General features: G+C 44.7%; 2 non-coding genes across 2 annotated transcripts; both read left to right on the top strand.

Moving 5' to 3' along the window:
• The first annotated feature begins 1333 nt into the window (after positions 1-1333).
• On the top strand, positions 1334-1422 carry trnar-ucg (transfer RNA arginine (anticodon UCG)). Its single transcript is given in 2 exon segments — positions 1334-1370; positions 1387-1422. It is a non-coding gene; the product is annotated as a tRNA-Arg (tRNA).
• Positions 1423-10503: 9081 nt separating this feature from the next.
• trnam-cau (transfer RNA methionine (anticodon CAU)) lies at positions 10504-10575 on the top strand. The gene has a single exon. It is a non-coding gene; the product is annotated as a tRNA-Met (tRNA).
• Positions 10576-20180: the final 9605 nt, after the last annotated feature.

Genomic DNA, 20180 nt, shown 5'->3' with positions numbered 1-20180 from the left:
ACCTCCTTCCCCTAGTCAGTGAAGTCCCTCACACATCAACTCACAGCTTTACACTCTGTCCAAACAGCACTTTCTAATTAGTAATTATTCATAAATTACACGAACTAAAACATTAGTAACCTGACAAGGTAGCTATTTGAGGGTTTTTAAACAAAGAGCTTTTTTCCCTATCCTGATTTCAGGTCCCACTCTGGTCACTTGCTTTTGATTCCAGGACACTGAGGGCGGGGTGCTGCCGAATATCCAGGCCGTGTTGCTGCCCAAGAAAACCAGCGCTCCGGGCACCAAAACCAAGTCAATCTGCCAGGATTTTATCAAATACCCAAAGGCTCTTTTCAGATCCACCCACAGTATCTGAAAGGGCTGATTACTGTCTGAAGTCTGCTGTACCCACACCTCTGTCTATCCCTCTTCATCTAGAACAACCAGCGTCATCTTCCATTCCTTTCACCATCATGTGTTTAACTCGCTTCTCCTTATAGACAGTCAGATATCAATGTAATAATGAAATGATCTGTGTCAGTGCTGGCCATTTCCCTGTCCTGATTTCAGACCCCACTCTGGACACTTGTTTCCCATTCCAGGACCTTCTTGTATTAATATTCAGCACCACCTGTCAGTCAGAAACTTGTCTCAATGAACCGATCCTTTTACTGAACTTCCAACTGCTGCTGTCTATTTCTCGAGGGAAAGAGCTGCTCACTGAATAAGGATGTGAGGGGAATGTAACCCGGCTGCTGGTGAGACGGTCCCGTCTTCTCAATCAAAAGCCTTTTATTTTACTACAGTGATTCCCAGATTCCCAGCTGGTCCGTTGAGGATTTTGTTTTCACAGAAATAACTTGTTAAATACAAATCTGATTCCAACATGTCAGTAACAGGACAGAATGGGAACCTTTTAAAAGGATGAAGCAACTATTTCAGTGGCTTCTCACTGTCCCCCTGAAGCCTGTGTGAAGGGGAATTACCAATAGTCTGTAATTTATTACTTCCACACCGAGTTTGAGTTATTTGTCGTGTGAAAGATTGCTGAACGGAGTCTTTTACTGTCAGTTACGGATGAGAAGTTGACAAAAATTGGCAAAATAAAGCTGTTCATAAAATAGCACCAGCAATTTGAGTCGGTAAAAGCAAAATTGTGTTTCAAAAGTTTATTTAAACCGCTACGGGAAAATAGATTTTTATGTACTTTTCCAGTCGATCACTTCTTTTCCAAAGTGAAATTGGCGGCTTTCACAAATTCAAATATTGTGCCAGGTTGACAGGTTCAACCAATGATTTTTTGTATTTTGTGCTTCGAGGTTCTCTGATTGAATCATTCATGTGAGTTAATGGCCGTGTGGCCTAATGGATAAGGTGTCTGACTTCGGTATATTCCATGATGTTATCAGAAGATTGCAGGTTCGAGTCCTGCCACGGTCATTTTGACCCAAAGGTCAATGCAGGGCTTTGGGGATCGAGTCGGGGACTGAACAGATTGGAAGCCCGACATAGACTTAATGGGGCGAATGGCCTCCTCATGTGCTGTCACTGACTTTCTGAGAAGAGGGTGACCAATCAGAAGTGGGCTGGGGTTACAGCGGGTTCAAACTGCAGGAATTCCAGGTCCCTGAATGACTGAGCTGAAACTGATCAGTTTCACTGCAGGAAACACCGTCTCGGGGGAAATAACATCACAAATAATTCCATTTGACTAATTATTCAATTATAAAACAATGGGCAGATGTAAAGGTGTGATGTTACTTTTCACTGTGAGGGGAGAATCCGCCATCTGGGTAAATCAGCAACTTTGTAACATCGTCTGTACGTTTGGAAAAGAAACGATGAAAACTCTCCCCATAACCCTGGTGCGGTGGAAAGGCTCAATTCAGAGATTGGAATATAACGAGAGCACAACATAAATCATTAACTGATATTTCCGGCATAAAACACACCCCAGCTCCCATTCCCATGTCACTGCTGTCCCTATAAGGCGGTGGGTGACTCTGAAAAGAGACTTTGTTTTGTGTTTCTGCAGGAAAACCACAAAGATCCTCCCAGGCAGTGAAACTCATCTTCCCAGAATCTCCATACCAGATTGAAACAGAAAACACAAAGACAGTGAGAAAGTTCCAGAGAGTTACTGAGCATTAAAACCAATGAAATAAACCAATTCTAGAGAGATGTTGGTGCAGCTTTTTCAGAGAGATTGTGGGTGGCTCTTAAAAGAGCCGTTGTGTTTTGAGTGTTTTCACTACATGGTGGAGTTTTACTTGGAGTTGATGTACTTGGTCACTCACTTTGTCCCTTCTCACATTCCGAGCGCTTTATTGGGTGGAAATATTTATTCAGGCAGTTTCAACAGCTCAGAGCCGACATTGAGTCAGAAACCAGAAATGGGAGTACGGGACACAGACAAGGAATTGAGGCTGAACCTTTATAAATCTCACTGGTTATAGGCCTCAGCTAGAGCATTGTTTCTAATTCCATGTTTCACACTTTAGCAGGAATGGCAAGGCCTTAGAGAGGGTGCAGAGGAGATTTACTAGAATGTATCAGAGATGCAGGAATTCAGCTAATGTGGAAAGAATAGGGGTCTGGGGTGTGTGAAGCTGGGGTCCTTGTTCTTAGAGCAGAGATGTTAATGGGGCAGTTAATAGTTGTGTTCAACATTGTGAAGAGTTTTTATAAGAATAAAGAAGTTTGACTGCAATTAGACAGAGCCTTGGTGAGATCACACCTGTGTACAGTTTTGGTTCCCCTTACCTAAGGAAGGATATACTTGCCTTAAAGGAAGTGTATCAAAGTGTCACTTGAATGCTTCCTGGGATGAGGGTATTGTCCTATGAGAAGAGATTGAGTCGACGAGGCCGATATTCCTCAGAATCAACGGGTGGGAATCGGAAAGTTTGCCGATCCAATCTGGAGTCAGACAGGGCTGCCCTCTCTCCCCTGTCTTGTTTGTTTGCTGTATTGAACCCTTTGCTGAGTCTATTAGGATGGATGCGAGCATAAGAGGGGTAACAATCCCAGGCAGCAGAGGCACTCAGGTTAAAACCTCCCTGTACATGGATGACGTCGCCGTCTTCTGTTCGGATCCGCTGTCCGTGCGCAGACTGATGAGCGTCTGCGACCAGTTCGAACTGGCCTCGGGAGCCAAAGTTAACCACGGCAAGAGCGAGGCCATGTTCTTTGGGAACTGGGCTGACCGATCCTTTGTCCCCTTCACCGTGAGATCAGATTACCTGAAGGTGCTGGGGATATGGTTCGGAAGGGCCGGGGCGTGCACCAAAACCTGGGAGGAGCGAGTAGCCAAGGTACGACAAAAGTTGGGCATGTGGGGGCAGCGATCTCTCTCCATTGTGGGTAAGAACCTGGTCATCAGGTGCGAGGCGCTCACGTTGTTGCTCTACGTGGCGCAGGTCTGGCCCATACCCCACTCCTGCGCTGTGGCAGTCACCTGAGCCATTTTCTGCTTCATCTGGGAACCTAAAATGGACCGGGTCCGGAGGGACACGATGTTCAAATCTCTGGACAAGGGCAGGAAAAATGTACCCAACGTGGCCCTCATCCTGATGACCACCTTCGTGTGCGGCTGCATCAAGCTGTGTGTAGACCTCCAGTACACAAACTCCAAGTGTCACTACGTGCTGAGGTTCTATCTGTCCCCGGTGTTGCGAAGAATGGGCCTGGTCACATTGCCGCGGAACACTCCATGCAGTTGGGCCGTGCCGTACCACCTATCCTTCGTGGAGCAGTTTCTGCGGGAAAACACATTTGACCACCGGTCCATCAGGCAGTGGTCTGCACGGAATGTCCTCAAGGCCCTACGGGAAAAGGAGACGGTGGATCCTGTTGGATGGGTCCCCGAGCAGACCGTCAAAGTCATTTGGCGAATGCCTCATCACCAGAACTTTCAAACAAGCACCAAGACGTAGCTTGGCTGGTGGTGAGAAGGGCCCTCCCCGTCGGATCCTTCATGCACACCCGAAGTCTCGCCCCCTCCGCACAGTGCCCCCGCGTTGGCTGTGGTGGGGAAGAGACGGTCGCCCACCTCCTCCTGGAATGTGCCTTTGCAAAGCAGGTGTGGAAAGAGATGCAGTGGTTTTTGTCAAGGTTCATCCCAAGCAGCTCTGTAACACAGGAGTCTGTGCTCTACAGGCTGTTCCCAGGGACGCACACTGAGACAAACATCAACTGCTGCTGGAGGACTATCAATGCGGTGAAAGACGCCCTTTGGTCTGCCCGAAACTTGCTGGTCTTCCAGCGCAAAGAGTTGTCCACCACCGAATGTTGCGGACTGGCACATTCCAAGGTCCAGGACTACGTGCTGAGGGACGCACTAAAGCTTGGGGCAGCCGCAGCAAAGGCTCAATGGGGAAAGACCACAGTGTAAGGTCCCCCCACCAAGCTGGACTGATGGGCTGGATCCATGGGAAACCCCTTGAACTGTATCGTTAATATTCTCAATTGCTGTAAATGTAAAACTGATTGGCATGACAATTGTGAAACGGAAGGGTTGTGAAAAAACTCATGACAGTATTGAAGGAAACTGATCTCCCTTGCAATGTTTGTATTTTTTGGTGCTGTTTGAAACTGTTTGGCAATGTAATTTTTGCAGATTTTTATGAATAAAGTATATTTTGGAAAAAAAAAATATTCCTCAGAATTTAGAAGAGTGAGAGGTAATCTGACTGGCACCTAAAAATCTTAAGGGATTTAACAGGGTAAATGCTGGGAGGATGTTTCTTCTGGCTGGGGATCTAGAACTAGGGATCACAGTCTCAGTATAAATGGCTCAATCATTTAGGACTGAGAAGAGGAGAATTTTTTTTCACTCAAAGCATTGTGAATCTTTGGAATTCTCTACACACAGTGGTTAGCACCGCAGCCTCACAGCTCCTGTGACCTCGGTTCCGTTCTGGGTATTGCCTGTGCGGAGTTTGCAAGTTCTCTCTGTGACCGCGTGGGTTTCCGCCGGGTGCTCCAGTTCTCCAGTTTCCTCCCACAGCCAAAGACTTGCAGGCTGATAGGTAAATTGACCATTGTAAATTGCCCCCAGTGTAGATAGGTGGTAGGAGAATGGTGGGAATGTGGTAGGGAATATGGGATGAATGTAGGATTAGTATAAATGGGTGGTTGTTGGTCGGCACAGACTCGGTGGGCCGAAGGGCCTGTTTCAGTGCTGTATCTCTCTGTGACTGTAGAGCTGTGGATGCTCAATCATTGGGTATATCCAAGAGAGAGATCGATAGGTTTTTGGATACTAAGGGAATCAAGGGATCTGTGCTAGTGTGGTAAGATGGAGTTGATGTAGGAGATCAGCTGTGATCTTATTGAATGGCAGAGCTATTTCGATGGGCCGAATGGCCCACTCCTATTTTTTATGTAAAGTTCCATTCCTCTCAGGGAATATTTTATTTTCAAAAAGAGAAATACTGCACACACTGGAAATCTAAATAATAACAGAAGATTCTGGAAACACTCAGCAGTTCCAGCAGTATCTGTGGAGAGAGGAAGGTAGGAGCAATGTTTCAGGTCTATAGAAGGGTCACAGAACTGGACCACTAACCCAAGCTTCTCTTCTCCACAGTTGTTTCCGGACTGGCTGAGTGTTTTCAGTATTTTAGGCTTTTTCTTTCTGTATTTCATCCTTTTCCCATTTGACTATTTGCTGTGAAACTTTCAGCGTTGTGCTCAATTCTTTGTGTCGTTGTGTTTTCTTTATTTGAAGTAATGTAAATAGTATCCTGAAATGAATTTGCCAAATGGTTGGGCAAATTGTTACAACCAGTTTTTGAGCAAGTTCTCCACATGCACAGTGAAGGATTCCTTCACATTTGTGAAGACCATACAGGACTTGCATATCGATAGCAATGCCGTGTCCATGTGTTCATTTGACATTGCTAGCCTATTCACCAATGTACCACTTCAGGAAGCCATAGATATTTGCACTGCAGTGCTATATCATGGTGATCTAGACCCGTCACCATTGTGTGAATCCGTATTCATTGAACTTATGAACTCGGCAACTTGCACAGTCGAGTTCAGTTTTATTGACACCATGTATCGCTGGTGTTGCCATGGGATCCCCTCTCGGCCCAGCTCTCACAAACACCTTTGTTGGATTCCATGACAAGCCTGTTTTTAAGGGAATGACACCTAACCTCCGACCTCTTGCATATTTCCAATATGTAGATGATACGTTTGCTAAATTTGAATCCGCAGCTGCATGAAATAATTTCCTTGCACGTCTTCATGGGCTCCATCCTACACTCAAATTCACCTTTGGAATGGAGCTGTCAAATGAGTTCCCTTTCCTTGATGTACTAGTTGAGAAATCTGCTAAGGGGTTTTCTACCACGTTCTACCGCAAACATACCTTCACTGGTCAATACACGCGTTGGGATTCTTACAGTTCCACGCGCTATAAGATTGGTCTTATCGACAACCTCATAAATAGGGCTGAGCCATTTGCTCACCATGCAAGCTTGATGCTGAAATAGGGCGAATCAAAGACATCCTGCATTACAATGGCTACACTGATCAGATCATTTCTATCTGTATATCGCACAAACTTATAAACGGGCTGAAGGACGTCATTTTGAGCCCTAAAAAGTGCCCAGTCTCCTCAAATTACCCTGGAAGGGTAATATATCCCCAGTATTTGAGTAACAGGTGAAGCGAGCTGTTTCCTGCTGTTACTATGCAGGAGCAACAAGTGTGGTGTTCGCCACTAACAGGATGCTGCTGTCAAACAAAAGAGACGTCCTGCCTTTCACACAAATAAGTAACGTGATATATGAATTTCAATACCAGTGTGATGCTCGGTTTCTAGACCGTACATCCCAAAACTGGCGGATTGTATCAAATAACATGTCCCTTCCGCTGTTCGCAATGGGCCCAACCCAACCAACCCGTGCTTGCAAAACTCAAAACACAGTATCCAACATGAGATGTGATTCCACAATAGGACAACATTTGCTAAATAATTCTCAGTGTGCTAAGAATTACACTGACAACCGATTTAAGACTGTCAGTAGGGCTCGCAGTGTGGTGCACTGGTGTGTACTGTAAGCTACATATATTAATACACAGGGCCCTGTTCTTTGCAGACAGAAAGAACATGCACACATGTTGTGCCAGTTTCAGCTAAACAAAATAAGTGACAGCCATTCACTGGCTCATTCCACAGGGCAATGCCTGGACCAATCAGAGTCAAGCTGCCTGGTTTAAATTTCAAACAAAGCTGGGCAGTTATCTGTCAGTTACCATAAACTGGTGCATTCTGAATGGCAATGCCTCGACCAATCTGAGCTCACTTGCCAACCAATCAGCACTCTCTTCTCATACAGAAGAAAGTTGTTGTTTTCCTTTAAATTGGTATTCTTGTGGATTGCCCTGCTGAGTGCAAGACGAAAACAACTGGCTACCAAAGTCTGGACAACATGTCACTATTTTCTCGAAATGATTACTTTTATTTTCAATATAAAAATATAAAGCAATATGAGTGTAACATTTACAGACAAATTCTATTACCTCAAATTGCCTGATTCTTTCACACTGACAGACTATGTGAACTACTGTCCCGATTTTGCAGTTCTCACTTCCAGCTAGCAAATGTCAGCAATCTGTGATACAGTGCAGTTTACAGACCAGACCGTCAATCACAACATGCAATAATTGTTCAGCTTCTGTTGGACTGGTGGGATTTAGAAATACTAGGAATTGAGATGAGCTGTTATTGTATTTAATTATTTATTTCATGGGATGTGGACGTCGCCAGCCAGGCCAGCATTTATTGTCCATCCCTAATTGCCCATGAGAAGGTGGTGGTGAGCTTCCTTCTTGAACCACTGCAGTCCATGTGGGGTAGGTACACCCACAGTGCTATTAGGAAGGGAGTTCCAGGATTTTGACCCAGCGACAGTGAAGGAATGGCGATATAGTTCCAAGTCAGGATGATGTGTAGCTTGGAGGAGAACTTTCAGGTGGTGGTGTTCCCATGCATCTGCTGCCCTTGTCCTTCTAGGCAATAGAGGATGCAGGTTTGGAAGGTGCTGCCTGAGTAGCCTTGGTGCATTGTTGCAGTGCATCTTGTCGATGGTACACACTGCTGCCACTGTACGTCAGTGGTGAAGGGAGTGAATGTTGTGGACGGGGTGCCAATCAAGCGTGTTGCTTTGTCCTGGATGGTGTCGAGCTTTTTGAATGTTGTTGGAGCTGCACCCATCCGGGCAAGTGGATAGTATTCCATCACACTCCAGACTTGTGCCTTGTAAATGGTGGACAGGCTTGGGGAGTCAGGAGGTGAGTTACTCACCGCATGCTTCCTATCCTCTGACCAGCTCATGTCGTCACACTATTTATAAGGCTACTCCAGTTCAGTTTCTGGTCAATGGGAACCCCCCAGGAAGTTGATAGTGGGGGATTCAGGGATCGTAATGCCGTTGAATGTCAATGGGAGATCGTTAGATTCTCTCTTGTTCGAGATGGTCATTGCCTGGCACTTGTGTGGCGCGAATGTTACTTGCCACTTATCAGCCCAAGCCTGGATATTGTCCAGGTCTTGCTGCATTTCTACATGGACTGCTTCAGTATCTGAGGAGTCGCGAATGGTGCTAAATTTTGCAATCATCAGTGAACATCCCCATTTCTGACCTTATGATTGAAGGAAGGTCACTGATGAAGTAGTGAAGAAGGTTGGGCCGAGGATACTACCCTGAGGAACTCCAGCAGTAATGTCCTGGAGCTGAGATGATTGACCTCCAACAATCACAACCATTTTCTTTTGTGCTAGGTGCAATTCCAACCAGTGGAGAGTTTTCCTCTTGATTCCCATTGACTCCAGTTTTACTCTGGCTCCTTGATGCCATACTCAATCAAATGCTACCTTGATGTCAAGGGCAGACACTCTCACCTCACCTCTTGAGTTCAGCTCTTTTGCCCTTGTTTGAACCAAGGCTGTAATGAGGTCAGGAGCTGAATGGCCCTGGCGGAACCCAACTGAGCATCACTGAACAGGTTATTGCAAAGCAAGTGCCCCGTCGATGACATCTTCCATCGCTATACTGATGATTGAGAGTAGACTGATGAGGCAGCAATTGGCTGGGTTGGATTTGTCCCGCTATTTGTGTACAGGACATACCTGGGCAATTTTCCACATTGCCGGGTAGATGCCAGTGTTGTAGCTGTACTGGAACAGCTTGGCTCGGGGCGCGCCAAGTTCTGGAGCACAGGTCTTCAGTACTATTGCCGGAATATTGTCAGGGCCTGTAGCCTTTGCTGTATCCAGAGCCTTCGGTCGTTTCTTGATATCACGTTGAGTGAATCGAATTGGCTGAAGACTGGCATCTGTGATGCTGGGGACTTCAGAAGGAGGCCGAGATGGATCATCAACCCGGCACTTCTGGCTGCAGATTGTTTCAAATTCTTCATCCTTGTCTTTTGCTCTGATGTGCTGGGCTCCCCCATCATTGAGGTTGGGGATATTTGTGGAGCCACCTCCTCCTGTTGGTTGTTTAATTGTCCACCACCATTCATCATTGGATGTGTCAGGGTGTAGATCTGATCCGTTAGTTGTGGGATCACTTAGCCCTGTCTATTACATGCTGCTTCTGCTGTTTGGCATGAAAGTAGTCCTGGGCTGTAGCTTCATCAGGCTGACGCCTCATTTCAAGGTATGCCTGGTGCTGCTCCTGGCATGCCCTCCTGCACTCTTCATTGAATTAGGGTTGATCCCCAGCTTGTTGGTAATGTTAGAGTGGGGGAATATGCCGGGCCATGAGTTTACAGAATGTGGTTGACTACAATTCTGCTGCTGGTAATGGTCCACAGCACCTCATGGATGCCCAGTTATACATTGCTAGATCTGTTCAAAATCTATCCCATTTAGCACAGTGGTAGTGGCACACAACATGATAGAGGGTATCCTCAATGTGAAGACAGGACTTCATCTCCACAAGGACTGTGCAGTGGTCACTCCTACCAATACTGTCATGGACTGATGCATCTGCGGCAGGCAGATTGGTGAGGATGAGGTCAAGTATGTTTTTCCCTCTTGTTAGTTCCCTCACCACATACTGCAGACCCAATCGAGCAGCTATCTCCGTTAGGACTCGGCCAGCATGGTCAGTCGTGGTGCTACCGAGCCACTCATGGTGATGGACATTGAAATCCCTCAGCCAGACTACATTCTGTGCCGTTGCCACCCTCAGTGCTCCCTCCAAGTGGTGTTCATCAGTCTCTCGCTGTCTCTTGCTGGTTTGCTCAGTGACTTTGTCTGTTCATTTCTGGGTCCTGATAATCTCTTCCTGGTTTTCTGTGTGTCTTTCTCTGTCTGCCTCATTGTCGGTGCTGTTACTCAGTGTCCTTGTGTCATTGTGCAGTGAGGGTGATTCCGTCAGCACGTGTGTTGCTGAGTCCGGGATTCTTGAGAAATCCGACTACAATCCTATTTTGATAAAAACATTGGGGAAATGAACATATTTAACTAACAGGCAGCTGAAATCCAAAATAGCAGTTAGCAGAGTGGCGCAGCGGAAGCGTGCTGGGCCCATAACCCAGAGGTCGATGGATCGAAACCATTCTCTGCTATTTATGTTTGGTAATAACACAAACAGTTCACTTTCAAAACATCAGGTATTACCCCATAATAACAAGATGCTTCCAAAGGCACTCTGTTGCATTCAGCTTCTTCCTTCGAGTGAACACATCAATCATCAACAATTGCTTTTGCTCACACGAACACAAGCTGCAAACACGGACCAGCCGAGTCTCTCCCACTTTGTCAACCCCTTCCTGCAGAGCCTCCTCTCCACCACCAGATGGTGATGTTGGCCACAATAAAACCAGGACAAATGGTCACAGTGAGGAGACGGTCAGTGACAGAAAATAAAACAACAACAGGGAAAACCTTTACACAACAACAGGGTACATCTTTACACACCAGAAAACATATTTACACAACAGGAAATACCTTTAGATAACAGGGAGAATACAATCATACAAATGCCTTGTGTCTCCATCTCAGTCTCGTTGTCTCTCTCTCTGTCCCTCACTTTAGCTTCCTCACAGTCTATTCTTGGTTTTCTGTGTGTTTTTCTCTCTGTCCCGTTGTCAATGGTGTTACTCAGCGTCCTTGTAACATTGTGCAGCCAGGCTGAGCCTCCCAACACCTGCGTTGCTGTAATAAAGACAGAAAATGCTGGAAATGCTCAGCAGGTCTGGCAGCATCTGTGCAGAGAGAAACAGTTAACAGTTCAGATCTGTTTCCTTAGCTCACATTAACTTTGTTTCTTTCTCCACAGATGCTGCCAAACCTGCTGAGCATTTCAAGGATTTTCTGTTTATATTTCAGATTTCCAGCATCCGCAGTATTTTGCTTTTGTACGTGTGTTGCTATGTCTGGGACTGTTTGAGTGCAATGCTATTGCTTTATAAACAGCGTTGAAACAAACATTTATCTAGTTAACACACAGCACTAATACACAGCTGGATATAAACAGCAGCCTGCAGCAGAGGGCGCAGTGGAAGTTTATTAACACAAATAATTCACCAGCACTATATTTACTGCTATCCACAATCACACCACGCTTCATCTTAACACGTTTTACTCTTTATTTACATCAACTTCTTGCTTCCAATAAACACTTCAATTTGGAACACAGCTTCCAAATCACCTTGATTCACAAACCCGAACACAAACTGCAAATGCTGCAAACACACACCAGCCCAGACTTTTCCCTTTCTGTCAACCCATTCCTGCATCACTGCCTCTCCACCAACAGTTGTTGCTCGAATCATACAATCATAGAATGGCTAAAGCACAGAAGGAGGCCATTCGGCCTGACGAACCCATGCTGGCTCTCTGCTAAAGCAACTCACCTCGTCTCACTCCCCAGTCAGTTCAATTTCGGTGGTGGGAAAACTTCTCGAAAGAATAATTCGGGACAAAATTAATAGTCCCATGGACAAACGTGGGTTAATTCAGGGAAGACAGCATGGATTTCTTAAGGGAAAGTCATGTTTAACTGTCCTGCTGGAGTTTTTTGATGAGGTAACAGAGAGAGATGATGAGGGCAATGCTGTTGATGTGGTGTACATGGACTTTCAAAAGGTCTGGCAGCATCTGAATGGTCACTGACCTGAAACATTAACTCTGTTTCTCTCTCTACAGATGCTGCCAGACCTGCTGAGTATTTCCAGCACTTTTTGTTTATATTTCAGATTTCTAGCATCTGCAGTATTTTGCTTTTATTGACTTTCAAAAGGAGTTTGATACAGTGCAACACAACAGACTTGTGAGCAAAGTTATAACTCATGGAATAAAACGGACAGTAGTAACAAGGATATGGAATTGGCTGAGTGACAGGAAACAAAGAGTAGTGATCAATGGATGTTCTTCGGGCTAGAGGAAGGTTTGTAGTGGAGTTCCCCAGGAGTCAGTGTTGGGACCCTTGCCTTTCCTGATATATATTAATGACCTAGACCTTGGTGTACAGGGCAGAATTTCAAAGTTTATGGATGATACGAAAATTGGAAGCATTGTGAACTGTAAGGATGATAGTGTAGAACTTCAAAAGGACATAGACAAGTTGGCGGAATGGGAGGACAGATGACAGGTGAAGTTCAATGCTGAGAAATGTGAATTGATTCATTTCGGTAGGAAGAACATGGAGTGACAATATAGAATAAAGGGTACAATTCTAAAGGGGGTGCAGGAGCAGTGGGACCTGGGGTTATATGTCATTGGTTGAGAGAGTGGTTAATAAAGCATACAGTATCCTCGGCTTTAGTGATAGAGGCATAGAGTACAAGAACAAGGAGGTCATGTTGAACTTGTATAAGACACTAGCCTCAGCTGAAGTACTGCATCCAGTTCTGGGTGCCACACTTCAGGAAAGATGTGAAGGCATTGGAGAGATTATGGAAAAGATTCACGGGAATGGTTCCAGGGATGAGGGACTTCAGTTATGAAGATAGATTGGAGAAGTTAGGACTGTTTTCCTTGGAGAAAAGAAGGCTAAGAGGAGATTTCATAGTGGTGTGCAAAATGATGAGGGGTGTGGACAGAGTGGATAGGGAGAAACTGTTTCCACTTGTGAAAGGATCGAGAATGAGAGGGCACAGATTTAAAGTAATTGGTAAAAGAAGCAAAAGCGACATGAGGAAAAACTTTTTCACACAGCGAGTGGTTAAAGTATGAACTGCCTGAAAATGTGATGGAGGCAGGTTCAATTGAAGAATTCAACGGGGAATTAGACTGTTATCTGAAAAGGAAGAATGTGCAGGATTATGGGGAGAAGACGGGGAAGTGACATGAGGTGAATTGCTCATTTGGAGAGTCAGTGCAGACACGATGGGCCAAATGGCCTCCTTCTGGGCAGGAACAATTCTGTGATTCTGTGATTCCAATATTCAAGTCATTTCTATATATAGTGGTCCTGACACTGACCCTTGTGGACATCACTGTTCACCATCTTCCATTCTGAAAAACAACCAAATATCACAACTCGCTTTTCTTGATATTTCATCCATTTTTTAATCGAAGCAGATACTGACCCTCCTATTCCAGGAGCCTCAGTTTTGTTACCCAGCCTTTTATGTGGTAGTTTGTCAAACGCTTTCTTAAAATCCATATAGACAACATCCATTGCTTTCCCTTCATCAACCTTTTCTGTTACTTCATCAAAAAAATCAGTTATGTTAGTGAAGAAGTGGAAAGGTGCTGAACCTCTCAGTTTTCGGTCTTCCCAAACCAAGTTTAAGACCTGAATAATGAACCGATTGCCTCATTAGTTCTGTGAATAATACAATGATTTAATAGACAAAGTTTTGAAACATTCCTGCCCATAAATCTTGATAACAGAGAGTGTGTGGATCTCCTGACTCAGAATGTTTAATGGATACAGTCCTCAGATCCGACAAGGAACCCCTGAACATCCACAGTAAAGACAGTGTGGATGAAGAAATGTAAGAGCCGGGAGCTGAAACTCAGGGACGGCCGAGCTCTCCTGTCATTGAGCTTGTGTGTCTGCTCTGCTCGCCGCACTTCCGGCTCTACTTTGTTTCCAATGAAAAGATGAAAAGGGCCGTTCGGTTTCCCTCTCACTGAGAGCGTGTTTCACTCGGGTTAATATAACCCGGGACTTTTGCTGCTGAAATGAATTCTGCAAGGTCCCAGCAAACACACCGGCTCCCTCCTTTCTCCCCTCTTTCTATCGGATTGTTTTACCAGGAGGGGCTCAATAATAACAAACCCCCTGCAGGGAATGACCGCAAATTGAGCATCTAAATGGGGCAAGTGGGCAGCTTTCTGGGTTCTAGGTTCCCCCTACCCCGCCCCTCCCTCCCTCCAGTCGAAGCCCCTTTTCACTTTCTTTGGGACTTTGATGAGGGTGAAATGGGGAAAGTTCCCAATGATGTTTGAATGCTGAATTGCTGCAAAGATCTGCGCACGCGCGATGCAGCCCCACCCCAGTGGGACGTCACAATGAGGAGTGGAGCACATGCGCAGTCTTTCCCAACCCAGTCTGTGAGGCCATTCACTCAATCAGGGGAAGATGCTTTAAATCAGCTGCTAATGGAGACTTCCCGGGCCCGGGGGAAGGGAACAAACAGCATCTGCTTCCAGCAGCCACTGCTTTGGGAGCGTGTCCGCAGATGTGCTCAGAGATTAGCATTGAGTGGCGGGAAGTTGAGGGGGAGTCGGGGAGTGTTTGTAAAACCACTGCAAACACCTGGTAAACAGAAGCTGAATGCTGCAGTACTGCAGTGGAGTCAGACACTGACACTGTTTGTGTTCCTGGTTTTCATTTTGTGATTGTTCATAATGATTATTATTGGGATGATTACATTGATCGCTTTTGTATCTTCTACCTCACCAGTTCTTTCATTCCTGCAGGAAAATACACGAAGGAACCTGAATGGATGTGGTGATTCTTGGACACAAGGAAAGTGATCTCGTTCCAACACACAGTCGGCACAGGATCACTCCCAAAGCACAGAGATACTGCCAGCTCATCAGTTCCACTGGAGCAAACAAAATAAGTAGTCAGACACTGATCCCAAAGTCAAGAGACACATTTTCAATCCAACAGTCAAACAACAGCAGGAGAGACAGAAGTTGTTTCCATTTCACTCCAATTCAATACAGCTGACAGGTTGATACATCAATCACAGTCTAAAAACAAACTCACTATCAGATCTAAATAAACTCTGTCACCATGGTTACATTTTAAATATAAAATCTGAAATAGAACAGACAAAATTTACCTGGTTGAAAGGTACAGAATGAATGCAAGGAGGCTTCAAGGGGATTTGGACAGGTTAAATGAATGGGCAAGAACATGGCAGATGGAATATAATGTAAATAAGTGTGAAGTTCTCCACTTTGATAGAATGAACAGAAAGAGTATTTCTTAAATGGTGAGAGGCTGGGAAGTGTCGATGTCCAAAGGCACCTGGGTGTCCTTGTTCATGAGACTAAAAGCTAGTATGCAGGTGCAGCAAGCAATCAGGAAGGCAAATGGTATGTTGGCTTCATTGAAAGCGTATTTGAGTACATGAGTAAAGATGTATGAAGTCTGGATGAGACCGCACCTGGAGTATTCTGTACAATTTTGGTTTCCTTATCTAAGGAAGGATAGACTTGTCACAGAAGGAGTGCAACAGAGATTCACCGGTCTCATCCCCTTGGATGGTGGGATTGTCTGATGATGAGAGACTGCAGAAACTGGGCCGAAATTCTCTGGAGTTTTGAAGAATGAGAGGTGATCTCATTGAAACAGACAAAGTTCTTACAGGGTGTCACAGGGTAGATATGGATAGGATGTTTCCTCTGTCTAGTGAGTGTAGAACAAGGGGACACAGTCTCAAAATAAGGGCAGGCCATTTGAGACTGAGATGAGCAGGAATTTCTTCACTCAGAGTGTGAGAAATCTGTGGAATTCTTTATCCCAGTGGGCTGTGGAAGATCAATCATTGAACATATTCAAGACATAAATCGATAGATTTCTAAATACTAACAAGATCAAGGGATATGGTGATAGCAGGGAAAAATGGCGTAGAGGTAGATGATCAGTCACGATCTGTTTGAATGTTGGAGCAGGCTTGATGGGCTCAATGACCTAATGCCCCTATTTCCTATGATCCTATGAATCCCAATAATGTACATCAGACGTTAGACCAAGTTATGCATTACATACCAGTTCAAAAATCCCACAGAGATTAAGACTGAAAGATACAGTATCAATTCCATTACTACAAAATGAAGGACTTGGAGCTTGCAGACCAGCCCATGTATAAGATTGAAAGTTATATTTTCATTCACAATCGTTTTCACAGAGCTAAATATTAAATACCAATCCACAACTTGCACAGGACTACCAAATAAAACCTACAACTGTAAAATACAGTTAATCCATATTTTAAATTAAACACAAGGCAAACAAATATTGATACATTAAGAGAGCAGGAAACAGTGAGAGCAGAGTGGAGCATAAAGAGCCCAGGAGAGAGAGGGAGCAAGAGTTCACTCGGAGAGCAGGGAACAGCGAGAGAAGGCGTCAAAAAAGGCAAAGGAATACACAATTAATGGGAGAACACTGAACGGTGTAGAGGAAGTGAGGGACGTTGGAGTGAATGTCCACAGATCCCTGAAGTAGCAGTACAGGTCAATAACTCAGGTATAGAATATAAGGGTGACCTGGTATCCATGTCAATAAGTCACTGACAGCTAACATGCAGGTGCAGCAAGCAATTAGGAAGGCGAATAGTATGTTAGCCTTTATTGCAAGAGGATTTGAGTACAGGGGTAGTGAATTCTTGCTTCAATTGTATAGAACCTTGGTTAGACTGCACTTGGAGTACTGTGTGCAGCTTTGGTCCCCTTACCTCAGGAAGGATATTATTGCCATAGATGGAGTGCAAAGAAGGTTCATCAGACTTGTTCCTGGGATGGTGGGACTGTCCTATGAAGAGAGATTGGGGAAACTGGGGCTGTATTCTCTAGAGTTTTGAAGAATGAGAGGTGATCTCATTGAAACCTACAAAATATTTAAAGGACAGTCAGGGTAGATGCAGCTAACATGTTTCCCCTGGTTGGGGAGTCGAGAACCAGTGGACGCAATTTCAAAATAAGGGGCAAGCCACTTAGGACAGAGATGAGGAGAAATGTTGTTACTCAGAGGGTTGTGAATCTTTGGAATTCTGTAACCCAGAGGGCTGTGGAAGCTCAGTCATTGAGTATGTTTAAAGCAGAGATTGATAGATTTCTAAATACAAATGACATAAGGGAATATGAGGAAAGTGTGGGGAAAAGGGCATTGAAGTGGATGATCAGCCATGATCATATTGAATGGTGGGGTAGGCTCGATGGGCTGAATGGCCGACTCCTGCTCCTATGTTCCTATGTTCCTAACTCCACATTATCGATGAGACACAGCCTCAGGCCGACTTGTCGGGTGTTGCAAACAGATAACACTGCTTCTGATCTTCACCAGAACAGAGAGTGAGATGTAACATTGATCATCAAACAGACTGTGAGAGAATACAACAGAATAAAACACATGGAGAGACACTGTGGAATAACAAATAGATTTGATTGGAATGTTGAATTATGATTGGAATGGATAAAACAGCAGATTAAATTGGGACAGAAAAGAGAAACTGATGGGAAGAAGGAAATGAAAGGATGGATCTGTTCACTTTTTTCAGTTTTTTCACTGGTCCATCAAAGCTGGATTAAAAAAAGATGCAAAAAACAGAGAATTTCACCAAAAAGGGAGATTAAATGCTGCCGAAACCTTGGATGGAAGGATGCCCCAACATATCACCTGTTTAACTGTCTCCTCACTGGGGGATTTCAATCAATGAGCAATATTATTCTCTACTTTTCTTTTGTTAAATGAAACCACTACTGTCACTTGGAGTTAATATCCCTGTGTTCCAACTCCTGAATAATAAAATTGTGAGTTTCGCGATATTTTCTGGACACATTTCCTGCTGAAAGAACTAAGAACTCTTTTCTAATTTACACAATACTATATACACACTCATCAAGCCTCCTAAACTTGCATCCTTGGTGCTGCTCTCTCTCCTCCCAAACCTCATCTCATGTGACTGTTACATCATCACTCTGATTGTGGGAGGGGTTGATCCCACTGTCTTCAGCATTAACCCTTTACATCCTCATACTGCACTGTCTGTCCAAAAAAATTGGTGGAGGGAACTTGAATTATCAAAACAGCAACAGTTGCCAGTTGAAAATCAACTCAACCCATCAGAGAGAGACTGTCAGAGAACTTCCTGCATCCAGTCCTGACCCTGTCACATTAAGCAGCTGCTCAGCCAGACCCCACTCTCATCAACACTGAACATTTTTACTGAGACCCTTCAAATACTGTTTATAAAAGGCCGCAAAGATCAAAGTTCACACAGTTGTATTAAATACAACAAAGTTTAATATCTTCTCACCGTTTCTCGGTAACCACATGAGACATAGGTTTTCTTATTTGGTTCCTTTGATTTTTCTTGTTCCTGACTGACAAATATTCCAAACCTCAGAGAAACCCTCCCACTTGCGTCATGTCCCAGTCTCGGTTAAAAGCAACACATAATGACACAAACACTCTCCTTCAGTGAGATTAATATCAAGCTGTTTTCCAGGTTGAATGGAACTGTGAACAAATTTATGTCAAAGAAGTTACCTTTGATGTATCAGCACTGAAATTCTGTACAAGGAGGAACAGCCATTCCAAAATCATTTCCTTCACAAAGGCTGTTTTTTTATGTGATTGAAATTCATCATGTATTTTGAATTAAAGTTCACAAATGTCAAAGTTGAAAATGAAACTTTTCAAGCATGTTGTTACTGTGAAACAAGGCTCTGCTGGGAGTTGAACCCAAGATTTTCTATTTACTGGATAGGTGCTTTAACCAACTAAGCTACAGAGCCAGATCACAAATGTGTGTACAATTGAAATCAGAGGAAGGCCTTGTAGATAGTGGGCAGGCTTTGGCGAGTCAAGAGTTGAGTTCGTCACGGCAGAGTTCCCAGCCTCTGACTCGCTCTTGTAGTTGTAGCTGTCGTTGTAATTGTAATAGGCAACCGTCCGTCTTGGAAGACGATGGGCTACACCCGGGGTGTACGTCACTTCTGTATGAAACATCGTTTGTTGTGGCTGTAGAGGATGACTCGTGAGTGACAATCCCTTCCGCAGCTGGTACAGATGAATATCATTGGCCCGAGGTCGACTGATAATTTTTCCTTCCTCTGAGCTCTCTTTCCCACCATCTGGTCATTTCTTTTGTCCTCTGCTTTTCCCATGGTCTTCCTGAATGCCTTTCTCCAGGAATTCCAGTCAGCAGGAAGGACGTCCCATGCATCGACTCCAATCCCAGTCAGCTTGAGATCTCGCTTTGCAGATGTCCTTGTATCACAGACGTAGGTGACCTGTTGGTCTCGTGCTGATAGCAAGCTCACCAAAGAGCGTGTCTTTGGCAAAGCGACCGTCATCCAATCAGCACACATGACTCAGTCAACAGAGTCACTGCTGACTCAAGAGGGCAAACATGCTGCAGATCCCTGCACGCTGGTGTACTTCCGCATTCGGCACTCTGTCCTGCCAGGAGATGCCCAATATCCATCTGAGACAGCGGAGGTGGAAGCTGTTCAGCTGCTTTTCTTGGCTTGTATAAGTTGTTGATGCTTCTCTACTATAAAGGAGGGTGCTGAGAACACAAGCCTGTTACACGCGGAGCTTTGTATTTTCGATCAGTTTGCTGTCGGTTCACACTCGTCTTCTCAACTTTGACATGACAGCTGCAGCATTGACAATCCTGGTGCTGATTTCAGTATCAAGGGACAGATTGCTGGTGATTGTTGATCCAAGGTATGTGAAGCTGTTGACAACCTCCAAAGTGAGGTTGTCGATGTTGATGGAAAGTGGAGTCTCTACGGCCTGGCCCATAACTTTGATCTTCCTGATGCTGATCGTCAGTCCAAACTCGTTGCAGGCCAGGGAGAACCGATATACAAGCTGCTGTGACTGAACTTCATTATGGGATGTCAGCACAGCGTCATCAGCAAACAGCAACTCACAGACCAAGAACTGACTCATTTTGGTCTTGGTGCACAGTCTTGCCAAGATGAACAGCTTGTCATCAGCTCTGGGATGCAGGTGGACACCCCCATCTGA

Source organism: Heterodontus francisci, chromosome 35 (genome assembly GCF_036365525.1).
Source record: "Heterodontus francisci isolate sHetFra1 chromosome 35, sHetFra1.hap1, whole genome shotgun sequence".
NCBI classification, from domain to species: domain Eukaryota; kingdom Metazoa; phylum Chordata; class Chondrichthyes; order Heterodontiformes; family Heterodontidae; genus Heterodontus; species Heterodontus francisci.
Note: the sequence above shows the minus strand (reverse complement) of the source record. Positions and strands in the feature narration are given on the sequence as shown.